The following is a 12225-nucleotide window of genomic DNA, read 5'->3' on the forward strand; positions in this document are numbered from 1 at the left end:
ATTTAACTGCAGTATTTCAGTATATGGTATAAGCAATCAGACAATCACAAGTTCAAGTCCCCTATGGACTTAAAAAAATAGGGGAAAAAAGATTATTATTGCAAAAAATAACGGATATTAAAAGATTAACCCCCCCCCTCCCTTTTCATTACAAAAAAAATAAAAAAATTGGTATCGCTGTGTCCGTAAAAGTCTGATCCATCAAAGTAATGCATTATTTACCCCGAATAGTAAACATCAGAAAGAAATACACGCCAGGGTTGTGCTTTTTTTTTGGTAACTCTGTTTCCAAGAAAAAATGTAATAAAAAATGATCAATATGAAAAGTGATGGCTCTCAAAAGATGGCCGCAGGAAATCATTACATTTTTTTCCAAAGATATTTTATTTTTTAAGAGTAGTACAGCAAAGGAAAAAAAGAACTATATTTGGCATCGCCGTCATCGTAGTGTTCCACGGCATAACTTTATTCCAATTTTTGTTGCAAAAATGGCGGAGTTACATTTTTTTTCCATTTCACTCCACTAGGAAATGTTTACAAGTTTTTTATTATATTATATATTACATTTAATAGCGCCATTGAAAGATACAACTCGTCCCACAGATAAATAGCTTTAGGCAGCCAAACAATGAAAAACAAAAAGTCCTTAAGGGGTTAACAGCAAAAGATTTACAAAGGCAGTTATGTGTAGACTGAAACAGGGTGATCATTAAAAGTGGAGTTCCCCTTTAAGATCTTCTATCTGCCTGCATGGATGCTGAGGGTAGTAATCCACCTTGTGCTCCTGCATCTTCCCCTCCTCACATCAGCCTCAGCTGCATTACAGATGTTCCTCCCTCACAGAGGAAACCCAATCTCTTCTCTCCCGTCTACTACGAGGCTGTCACACCTCTCCAGTCTGGGGCACGCCCCTCATTCCCTAATTCCCTCCCGACCGCATCACTTTCATTGTTTCCATGTCTGCGGTCGCCAAGGAATCAAAATCCCAATCTCCCTGAGGGGCGGGACCGACGTTCCCACGTGGATGCGTCTAAGCCAATCAGCGTTCCGGCAGCCGCCTGCCTCCCTTTGCTAGCGTCCCCTTTGTGGGCGTGGCCCGGCGAGAGGGGGGCGCGCTGGAGTGTAGTGGGGAGGGGACGCAACAGGAAGTGTGGAGCGTAGCTGCCGGAGCCGCCGCCGCGGTCGCTGCCTCAGCTCATGTAAATATTGATGGGGAGCCCTGGCCGGGGGACGGTGGCCGGGAGGGAGAGCCGGGCGGGCTGGGAGTGTGTGGGGATGGACGGATGCTGCATGTGTGTGCTGAGCAGTGACAATGGTAGCATGCTGGATGGGCACTGCCAGCTGCTGCCCTCCAGGGGGGATGCAGGGAAGTGCTGGCAGGTATAGGGGGTGGTGGGGGCACATATGTATGGGTGATGGTCGTGCTGATGTCTCTTAGGGCTCGTTCGCAGCAGCGCTGAATAAAACCCGTAGATCGCCGCGTTCGTTCACTTGGGCGTATTTTTTCACGCACAGCGCGATCGCATAGAAACAATTAGCGGCACGTCCGATCTAGGAGGCGGGCGCCAGTGAAGTGAATGGGCGTGCGCAAATGCTGAAGAAATTCGCATTTTGTGCACAAAATCAATGAGTTTTTGTGCGTTCCTTCTGAAACGCAAGTGAAATGACTGCCGATAGGCGGAAAAACGCAAGCGGTCGGCTTATTCCGATCCGTGAGTACGTTGCATATTCTAGGACTAAAAACTCGCGTACGCCCTTGTCAGAGCGCCCGCTGCGGAATTTTTTTTTTCTTCTTAGCAGGACATCTTAAAGAGACATATCGCCCTCTGGCCGGCTTCACACGGGCGGCAGCACAATTGCGCACGCTTAGTGCAACTTTCTTGCGCTACGAATGAGACAATTTTGTGTGTGTCGCGTATTTTACTGCTCTTTTTCCGCCCGCGGGGCATGTTCGTTAGCGCGCAGCGAACAAGCGCACTGATTGAAACGGCCAATTAGTTCCGGATGTGTTCTTTGTCCAGCGGAGTTCCGCAGCGTTTCCCGCATCTTCTTGCGTATTGCGCTCACATTTGCGCCCAGTTGATTTCTATGGGGACTTGTGTTGCACAGAAAGATCGCATGTTTTATCTTTTTTTGCGCGGCACGCAGAATACACGCATGCCAACTAACGCATGGAAGTCAATGGATTCTATTCACTGTGTATTGTACGTGCAAAAACATCCGTGCGAAGGAGCCCTTAAAGGGGTTTTCCAGGCACTTACTATTGGTGTATCCTCAGGAAAGGTCATCAATAGTTGATTGGCGGGGGTCCTCCGCTCGGGGTCCCCGCTGATCATCCATTCCGCCGTCAGTATAGCGGATCCAGCATGGTCGTATCTGGAAAGGTAATAAAAAGGCTTCGCTCCCACTGAAATCAATGGGAACAATGCTTTACCGTACACCCCGGGTCTGAACGTTATGAGGAATGTTGATTTCCGTGCGAACGAAACCATTCTATTACATTTCCAACGCTGATCCCCAATGATGACGGCCGGCTCTGACGGCGGGGAACCCAAGTGACAGACCCCGCCGAACAACTGTTGTTGCCTATCCTGAGACTAGGTCATCAATGGTCAACGCCCGGGAAACCCCTCTAAAATAAAAAATGTCTTCTGTAAGATGCATGTACAGTGCGGCAGGTGGTGGAAAGCTGGCTGACAACTGCCCTTGGGTGTTAAAGGGGTTGTCCAGTTGTAAACTAATGATGGACCATCAGCAGGATCAGCCATCAGTACTGCAAGGGGTTAAATGCCCAGAATACTCCTTTAAAGGGATTTTCTAGTGAAATACTCCTGATGACTTTCATCAGCATGGGTCATCAATAGTTGATCAGATGGGGTTTGTCGCTCGGGACCCCTACCAATCAGCTGCGCTGGGGCATGCTGCCAGCGCCGCAAATACACAGAGGTCAGAGCGGAAGTCTCGGCGCCGACCTCTGTGTAGTGGCCAGCACTTGTAACTGCAGCCACAGCTCGCGTTGATTTCAATGACAAGCGCCGGTCACTACACAGAGGTCGGCGCAGAGGCTTCCACTCCCACCTCTGTATTTGTGGCACTGACAGCATGTGCCCGCTCAGCTGATCTATCGGGGTCTTGATCGCCGAACAACTTTTGATGACCTGTCCTGATGATAGGTCATCAATAGTATTTCCATGGAAAAACCCTTTAAGTGTTAGCAGTGCCCTAAAGTTAATGGCGTAGACCCTTAAATAGGTTGTCCAGTTATAAACTATTGATGGCATTATCTCAAGGTAGGTTATCAATGGTAGATGAGCAGTGGTCTGCCACCTGGAGCACCTACCATTTAGCTGTTTACTGGGTTGGTGTGCTCGCCCAGCAAGCTGATTTCTGCAGGAAGCAGACAGCGCCATTCTCACTATAGTGGCCCAGCTTAGTATTGCAGGCCAGGTTCCCATTGATATGAAAGTGGCCCTCTGGGCCTGGAGGTACACAGATGGCCGCACCAGCTTCTCTGACTACCTGATGCACATTGTGTACTAGTATGCATCGTTAGTCTAAGACGCTATACCTGCTGGGATTGACCTGGGTTGCCAACATGACCAGCACTGGCCAGTCAGAGACGCAGAAGCGGTGCGGCTATCTTTGTTCCTCCCGTCCTGGAGGGTCACTTTGATTTCAGTACCAACTTGGCCTGCGATACTGAAGACCTTTTTACACGGGCCGATAAGCCGTTCAGATTCTCAAGATCCCCGACAGGTTATCCCCAAGCCGGCCACTGCAGTGAGAACGGAGCTGTCTGCTTCCTGCACAATGGCTGACCCAGCAAACAACTGATGGGTGGGGGTCCCTGGCCAATGGCCGCCACTGATCTACTATCGATAAGCCATTAACTGGACAGCTCCTTTAGGATGTTGTCAGAATAAGTTCCTCTTCCTGTGTTTTTCTTTGCCCCGGGGTTATATTGAGTTTTGCTGTGATATTTATGTCCGGTCATGTTTGGTGTACATGTAATATTCCTGTTTCTGCACCGGAAGCCCATATAGAGTCTCCGATGCCGCCAAGCATGGGTGCTGCTGTTCCATTAATCTATATAGGACTGCTAAAGAGAAGAATGCGGCACTTGGTCATTCCATAGAGGAGCAGCGCTCATGCTTGGTCACCATTCCAACCGTATGGGGTATCATGGGATCCCCATTCTTGTGTGGATCCTAGCAGTTGGACCCCAGCTGATTAGACACATCTCATAGGCGATAAGTTTATGTCTTGGGACAACCCTTTTAATTGGCACATAGACACACAGCTCAATCGCAGAGCCAGTGCCTAGCATTGGGTTCCAATGTGTAGCCTTTCCCTCTGCCTGATTGGCTGAGAGAGTGAGTAGACCATTGTCGTTGGTCAGGAGGGATGGAGCACCACAGCAGCTATTGTCCTGGCTGTAGTGTCTTGGTAGACCTCATGTTAGTGATGCCAGTAGGGTTTCGGGTCTACATGTGGTGCCTAGCTCATAGATCTCCCTCCACTGTTTTCACATGGGCATAATGTGGGATAGCCCTTTAAGACTTTGTTCACACACGGCAGCTTTGTGGCAGGAATTCCTTCTGCATTCAGATGAATAGAAGAGTTTCTGAGAAGTCTGCGGCATGGGAGCTCCTCCTGGTAGTAGAGCCGCGCTGCTGGATGTGGACTTTTATGGAGTGTGATTAATGGGGATCTGAAGGCTCTCTAGAATTCGGGCCAAGTTTAGTTTTCAGCGGAGTTCACTGTAAGGCTATGTGCAGACGATTTGGAATAAGCAAATCCAATGTGGATTTTTCAAGGAAGCTGCGGCAGAAATCCAAGGCTGAAACTTTGACCCGTGCAGCAGATCTACCAGTGGATCTTGACTCAGATTACCCGCGAAATTTGCTGCAATAATGAGCATGGAGTGGATTTCAAAATTAAACAGAGTATTTTTTATCCCTTCCGCTGCCTGCAAACAGGCAATAAAATACTCCATTTACTTGCATTAACTGCGGATTATCAGTGTGTGAACGTGGTCTAAACGTCATATTCTTTACTGGTTTGACTTTTGTAGGAAATGGTACTATCTTCCGTAACCTATACATTCAGCTTTTGTAGGAAATGGTACTGTCTTCCGTAACCTATACATTCAGCTTTTGTAGGAAATGGTACTGTCTTCCGTAACCTATACATTCAGCTTTTGTAGGAAATGGTACTGTCTTCCGTAACCTATACATTCAGCTTTTGTAGGAAATGGTACTGTCTTCCGTAACCTATACATTCAGCTTTTGTAGAAAAATGGTACTGTCTTCCGTAACCTATACATTCAGCTTTTGTAGAAAAATGGTACTGTCTTCCGTAACCTATACATTCAGCTTTTGTAAGAAATGGTACTGTCTTCCGTAACCTATACATTCAGCTTTTGTAGGAAATGGTACTGTCTTCCGTAACCTATACATTCAGCTTTTGTAGGAAATGGTACTGTCTTCCGTAACCTATACATTCAGCTTTTGTGGGAAATGGTACTGTCTTCCGTAACCTATACATTCAGCTTTTGTGGGAAATGGTACTGTCTTCCGTAACCTATACATTCAGCTTTTGTAGGAAATGGTACTGTCTTCCGTAACCTATACATTCAGCTTTTGTAGGAAATGGTACTGTCTTCCGTAACCTATACATTCAGCTTTTGTAGGAAATGGTACTGTCTTCCGTAACCTATACATTCAGCTTTTGTAGAAAAATGGTACTGTCTTCCGTAACCTATACATTCAGCTTTTGTAGAAAAATGGTACTGTCTTCCGTAACCTATACATTCAGCTTTTGTAAGAAATGGTACTGTCTTCCGTAACCTATACATTCAGCTTTTGTAGGAAATGGTACTGTCTTCCGTAACCTATACATTCAGCTTTTGTAGGAAATGGTACAGTCTTCCGTAACCTATACATTCCGCTTTTGTGGGAAATGGTACAGTCTTCCGTAACCTATACATTCCGCTTTTGTGGGAAATGGTACAGTCTTCCATAACCTATACATTCCGCTTTTGTGGGAAATGGTACAGTCTTCCGTAACCTATACATTCCGCTTTTGTGGGAAATGGTACAGTCTTCCGTAACCTATACATTCCGCTTTTGTGGGAAATGGTACAGTCTTCCGTAACCTATACATTCCGCTTTTGTGGGAAATGGTACAGTCTTCCGTAACCTGTACATTCCGCTTTTGTGGGAAATGGTACAGTCTTCCGTAATCTGTACATTCCGCTTTTGTGGGAAATGGTACAGTCTTCCGTAATCTGTACATTCCGCTTTTGTGGGAAATGGTACAGTCTTCCGTAATCTGTACATTCCGCTTTTGTGGGAAATGGTACAGTCTTCCGTAATCTGTACATTCCGCTTTTGTGGGAAATGGTACAGTCTTCCGTAATCTGTACATTCCGCTTTTGTGGGAAATGGTACAGTCTTCCGTAATCTGTACATTCAATAGTGGCCAGGTAGCAACATTAGCTGCATATGAGATATCTTTCAATTGAATGCATATTCAGCCAACAGCTACCTCTTCTGATCCACCATACACTTACAAGCTCAGCTGTGTGATCTCCATAGGAGAGGAGAGAAAGCCGCTGCCAGAACCCCCGGGTGCTGGTTTACCTCCCTTATTCACACCGGCATATGCAATTTTGGTCCTTGAAAAGTGCGCGCTGCCTGTGTATGTACGTATCGCGGTTTTTATGCCTGTTTTTTTTACGTCCATATTCCATCTATATACGCTGCGTTTTTCACGCCCACAAATAAACTCTAGAAAGCTCAATTGATGTAATGTTTTTCACCACTGTCTCCTAGCAACATTTGTAAAAAAAAAAACCGCAGTGCATACGCATTGGACTTTGAATTTGCTGCGTTTTTACGAGATCCCCAGGGCTGTGGAGTCGGTAAGCCAAACCTCCGACTCCTCATATATGATTCATGTTTAAGTGATAAGTCTGCTGTATTAAACCGGTGACATCCGGCTACTCCTCACCGTTAGGATAAGATAATCAGCTATTGAGATAGAACATGTATTTATAGGACGTTTCCTAAATTCCTACGAGCGGAAATATGCATTAAATCCAGCATTGAATTAATTATGCCATATTACAATTTTTTTTTTTTAATAAGCCAGAGTCGGTACATTTCTACCAACTCAGATTCTACTTAACCTTTTAAGGACCAGGGTGTTTTGTACCTAAAGGACCAGACACTTTTTAGGGATTTTACCCATGTGCGGGTTTTACACTTCTGCTGTCACTCTTTAGTTCATAGCGCTCATTGAGCATTATGTAGCCTGGAAAGGAGAAGGCACAAGTGGTTAAAAACAGTTTCTCCCTTCTCCTCCATGTCCTCGGCTGTGTTTGACAGCCAAGGACCTGACCTGCTTCTGCAGAAGCTTTAATCCCGTGCCTTACTTCTGTTATAGCCCAGGACCAAGCGCTGTATATTTACCATGCTTGGTCCTTAAGGGGTTAAATAGGACTCCAACTCCACAGCCCTGCTGATCCCATTCACTTTAACATGTGATTTTGGTCCATAAATACTGGCGAAAATAGGACATGCTGTTTTTTTTCCCTTTACCATTACAAATCAATGGTGTTGAATACCGTCCGTATTACTCCCATGGATAGAAAATACACCCGAGTAAATGGGCCCTAAAAAAAATAAAAGAATGGACGTGTTGAAATCCATCAGCTTTATCTTTTTCTGCCCCTACGTCTGTCTATGGGGGAACGTCACTTGTTATGAGCACCCTACAATAAGTTATGGTGCTCATGGGGCAGGTTCCCAAGAGCTGGGGGGTATTTCTTTATACTTACCGTTGATTGGACTCATTGCTGCAGGCTGTGTGCACTCCTATAGAAATCAATGACATTGCAGCCTGGAGCTTTGAGTCCCGTGTAGGTCCACGCGCCAATTTTTGTGGGTGACGACCCAGGGGGCGGGTAAGTATAAAGAAATCTTTCCCCGGGCTCCTGGAAACCTGCCCTATAACTTAGTTTCTGGTGCTCATAGCCAGTGCCACCATAGTTGTTACATGTAATGTGTCTGGCCAGCTTTAGCGCTCCTGATACAACACTGCTGACCAAGCGGCTCAGTAGATAAGGACAAGCAGAAGCTTCCTAGACATATTTGGCTGGGGTGTGATTCATGTCCTGAGCACTGCTCCGAGGCTCTGTACATCGCCTGACAGTCGCTTGTTTTTCAGATTTACTAAAAACTAAGTGACTCTGACAAGTGAGGAACTTGTTGCTCAGTGCCCTCTCGACGGCCGCTTGCACACGGGATTGTTTCCAGCGAGAATTCGGGAAATAATTGCCCCGTGTAAAGGAACCTTGAGTTCTTTATATGGCTGCATGACTGTTAGCCAAGTGCTTCCACTCTGACCCCTGCTTATTGCGGCGCCGATAGCAGGCACTCGATCAGCTGGGGTCACGAGTGGTGGACCCCCACTGATCAGCTATTGATGAAATATCCAGAGGATAGATCATTAACAGTATTTGCGTGGAAAACACCTTTAAAAGTAGGTACATGGCATCCGATAGGCCCACCTGTAAGTGAAACTTCACCTTTCAGGTTGCTTTCATGAGTAGATAAAATAATAGTTTAAAGGGCCACTTTGTGACTTATTTTTTTCATATACTATGTACCATTCCCCTAATGTGTATATACAGGGGGTGTACAAAAAATATTGATGCTGTTAAAATTTACTGGTAATATCATGAAATAGGATTTATAATCTCCTCATGTAATTTAAGGCATGCATTTCATATGGTGTTTCCATATTTTTGTCCAGGCGTATGTGTAATATGTATTGTGAGCCGGTGTTACCTTGGTTAGTTATTTCTTTGTCTGAAACTGCCAGCCTCTTTTTCCTCAGATGGTCATGTGATCTCAGTTCTAACCAGCTCCGATTTACTTGGGTTTATGATGTCGGTTGCATGCAGACATTCCTATCGCAGGTAGGGCGCCTTCACACAGGGGCGATAAGATCACGCAATGCCAGAGTGAGTAAAAAAGCAGATTTATGAAACCAATGATTTTCGATGGTTTCCTTCCCGTTAGCGATGTTTTCACTGATGTGTAGAGTTGAGCGAACATACTCTGCCGAGCTTGATGCTCATTCGAGTATTAGCGTACTTGATGGTGCTCGTTACTCGAACGAGCATCAAGCTGTGTTCGACCCCGCCCCAGTTTTTGGCTCCTCCTCACAGCGCGCGTGTCAATGGCAAATTTTTTGGCTGGCTGGCAGAGAGCGAGCGAGAGAGAGAGAACACACGAACCAAGAAAAAAAAAAAAGCTCGGGACCCAGCGTCCCACATACAGAAATGCTCGAGTCTCCCATTGTAGTCAATGGGATTCGTTACTCGAGTAGAGCTCTAGAATTTTCCGAAAAGCTCGACTCGAATAACGCGGACCCGAGCACTTGGGTGCTCGCTCATCTCTACTCATGTGATGTTGCGAGAATAAAAAAAACACAGCATGCTCTATCTTTCTGCGATATGCGATTTATTTATTTTTATCCCCTACATTTCCCTACGGTGCGTCCTTTTTATCGCAACGTTGGGTTGTGATGTGATTTTAACATTAAAAAAATACTATTGACTTTCACAATAAAGAAGCGTGATTTTTCTCACGCAATTTTAACGCCGGCGGCAGCGATGCAATGCGAGATTATTCTTAGGAGAAAAAAAAAAGGATTGCTGACTCTCAAAAATAGCGGGAACTCAATTTGGCTGTGCTTTTCTTGCGGCAAATCACGATCACCTGTGCAGAACAAGCCTTACTGATGATGATCACTGATCACACCGCTCCTGTCACACAGTTATAATAGAGGAGATCACAGCTCATCCCCACTGACTAATGGTCTGTAGCTTATTTAGGGGAATATATACAGTAATGATAATTAAAGCAGCCCACCAGCCGGCAAAAATTGCATAGCCTTAATGAATGCTAAACTGATGCATCATGGGATAGATGTCAAACTGGAAGCAAAAAAAATCTCAGCTTCCAGATGGTGCCGTATAAGCATCAGACAGGGGGCTGCACTGCAGGGAAGTGACTGCAATGCACAGATGAGACCTCCAGAGTGTAATCGGTAAGGAAGGAAGAGATGGAAAAGTGTGTTTTTGCCAGAGTGGCCCTTTAAATAGCAATTCCTAAGTATTCCATCGGAAATGAACCCTTTAGTCATTTCTACATTTTCATAAAAACCTGTAGGGTGGGGGGAAATGCAGAACTCCCAGAAACTGCTCTGAGGATCCAGCAGCCGTAGGCTATTTTCTGTAATTTAGCCTTCCATGAGTTTCTTCTGTTGTGTGCTTCTGATTACCGTCTGGGTTGGGTTATATACTTGTAGAACCCCGCACTTTACTGAAGATTAAACCGCAGTCGTCTTCAATTTGGAAGCGTGAATGTAGCTTGTGTTGATGCGTGTTATCCTGCATCGTCTCCTCCGCCTGCCTTCCAGTACCTTGTGGCTTAAAGTGTACCTGTACTTTCAGTATAAGCTGCTGTGTGTACGCGAGGAATAACAGGATTTGTGACCATTATGTAACTCGTATCCTGCATTTTTCGCTATGTTTTCCTTCTGCAGGCTGTATCAGTAATTCTCAGTTCTTTCTGAGCTGGTGGGAGGAGACTGCCGCTATGATGTGTTCTATACACTGCTCATAGAGCGAACGGCTGATTCTACTCCTTAGGGCTGCCTTCACACTGGCATGAAAATTGTGTGCGATTTGTGCGTTGCGAGACACACAACTCTTGCACAAATACGAGCCCAATTCTTTTAAATGGGTTCATACTCATTAGTGATGTTTTCTGCATGGCACCGCTATGCAGGAAACTGCAGCATGTTCTATCTAGCTGCGAGATCTCGCATCGCTGCCCCACTGTTTTTGTTTGAAAGCAATGGGCGAACACCGCAATCCTCTGCCGCGGCTGCGACGTCTAATTCCCTTCATATCCGCAGTGATGCGTGACTCGCAACCACGGGGCTTTCGCATGCTGGGAAGCGCGTTATGGGGCTGTGAATAGCACCCCTATATTGTATTTGCCAGTGTGAAGTTGGCTTAAGGTTGCCTGCACACAAATGGGTTGGATTCCGCACGTGGGAGCCCGCAGCGGAATTCGACCCTGTGCCCGGCGTCCGCGCGTACCCGTCATTTTGTCTTCTGTACTGCAGTTGGTCCGCACGGCTCGCAGTACAGATTTTAAAAAAAATGTAAACTACCGCTTTTCAATGTCAAAGGCGGAAGGGCTGCGGGTTAGACGACTCCTATTGACTTCAATGGATGCCATCTGTGCAAGAATGAAGCATGCAGACGCTCTTATTGGTTTGAATTGGTGTGGAATGCCGTGGATGGTCCGTGCGGGAGACTATCGAGGATCCTGCAATTCAAACCCAGTTGTGTGCAGGTGGCCTAACTCTGTGTAGCGCGCACACAGACATAACGGAGTCATGGAGATCGTTACAGCAGTACTGAGCAGTGTAGATGCAATATCAGCAGTTGTGGGATAATGAGTGTATTCATTATGCGAGGAGCATGGAAAACATTGAAAATGAAGTCCGTTCGGTTTCCATCCGGCATTTTCAGTATAAAATTGGGCTCCATGCACCGCTAAGTTTGTCCGGTATGTTAGCAGAATTCAGCCATGCCGATTATAAATGGAACCTCCAGCGTGGTTGTGAAGACAACCCTAAGGGTTCATTCACATGGGCGTATGTGTACATACACAGTGAAAAGAACCGATTGGTTTCAATACGATGGCTGTGATTGGTTCATTGAACGCTGCATTGATTGGCTGAGCAGTGGTCGAAGAACCAATCGCAGCCATCACGTTGGGCAGACGGGATTTATGAATTGGTTGAGCCGAGGCATGGATTGGCCAATTCATAAATCCCGATGGCTGTGATTGACTGAGCAGCGGTTGGAGAACCAATCGGAGCCATCGCTTCCTGGAGGTGGGATTTATGAATCTTGCATCTAGGAAATTATTTTCAGTGGGCGGCTGAGGACTTCAGGAAGCGCATCGGAGCTCCAGAGAGCAGCGCGAAGGACCTTGTCCAAGCCTGCTAGGTAGTGTTCTCCTTTTTTTTTTCTATGCAGTGCAGCTAGGGCTTATTTTTGGGATATGGTTTATGTTTCAGGCCATCCTGAATAATAAGGGTAGGTCTTATTTTTGGAGTAACAGGGTAGCA

The 12225-nt window shown here is 46.0% G+C and overlaps 1 protein-coding gene across 1 annotated transcript in view; it reads left to right on the forward strand.

Moving 5' to 3' along the window:
* The first annotated feature begins 1089 nt into the window (after positions 1-1089).
* SESTD1 (SEC14 and spectrin domain containing 1) overlaps positions 1090-12225 on the forward strand; it is a 152063-nt gene continuing 140927 nt past the window's right edge. The window contains exon 1 of the mRNA XM_066575769.1: positions 1090-1199. The gene's annotated coding sequence lies outside the window, so the exon portion shown is untranslated. The remainder of the gene's footprint in view (positions 1200-12225) is intronic.

The sequence above is a fragment of the Eleutherodactylus coqui genome, chromosome 8 (assembly GCF_035609145.1).
Source record: "Eleutherodactylus coqui strain aEleCoq1 chromosome 8, aEleCoq1.hap1, whole genome shotgun sequence".
Lineage (NCBI taxonomy): Eukaryota > Metazoa > Chordata > Amphibia > Anura > Eleutherodactylidae > Eleutherodactylus > Eleutherodactylus coqui.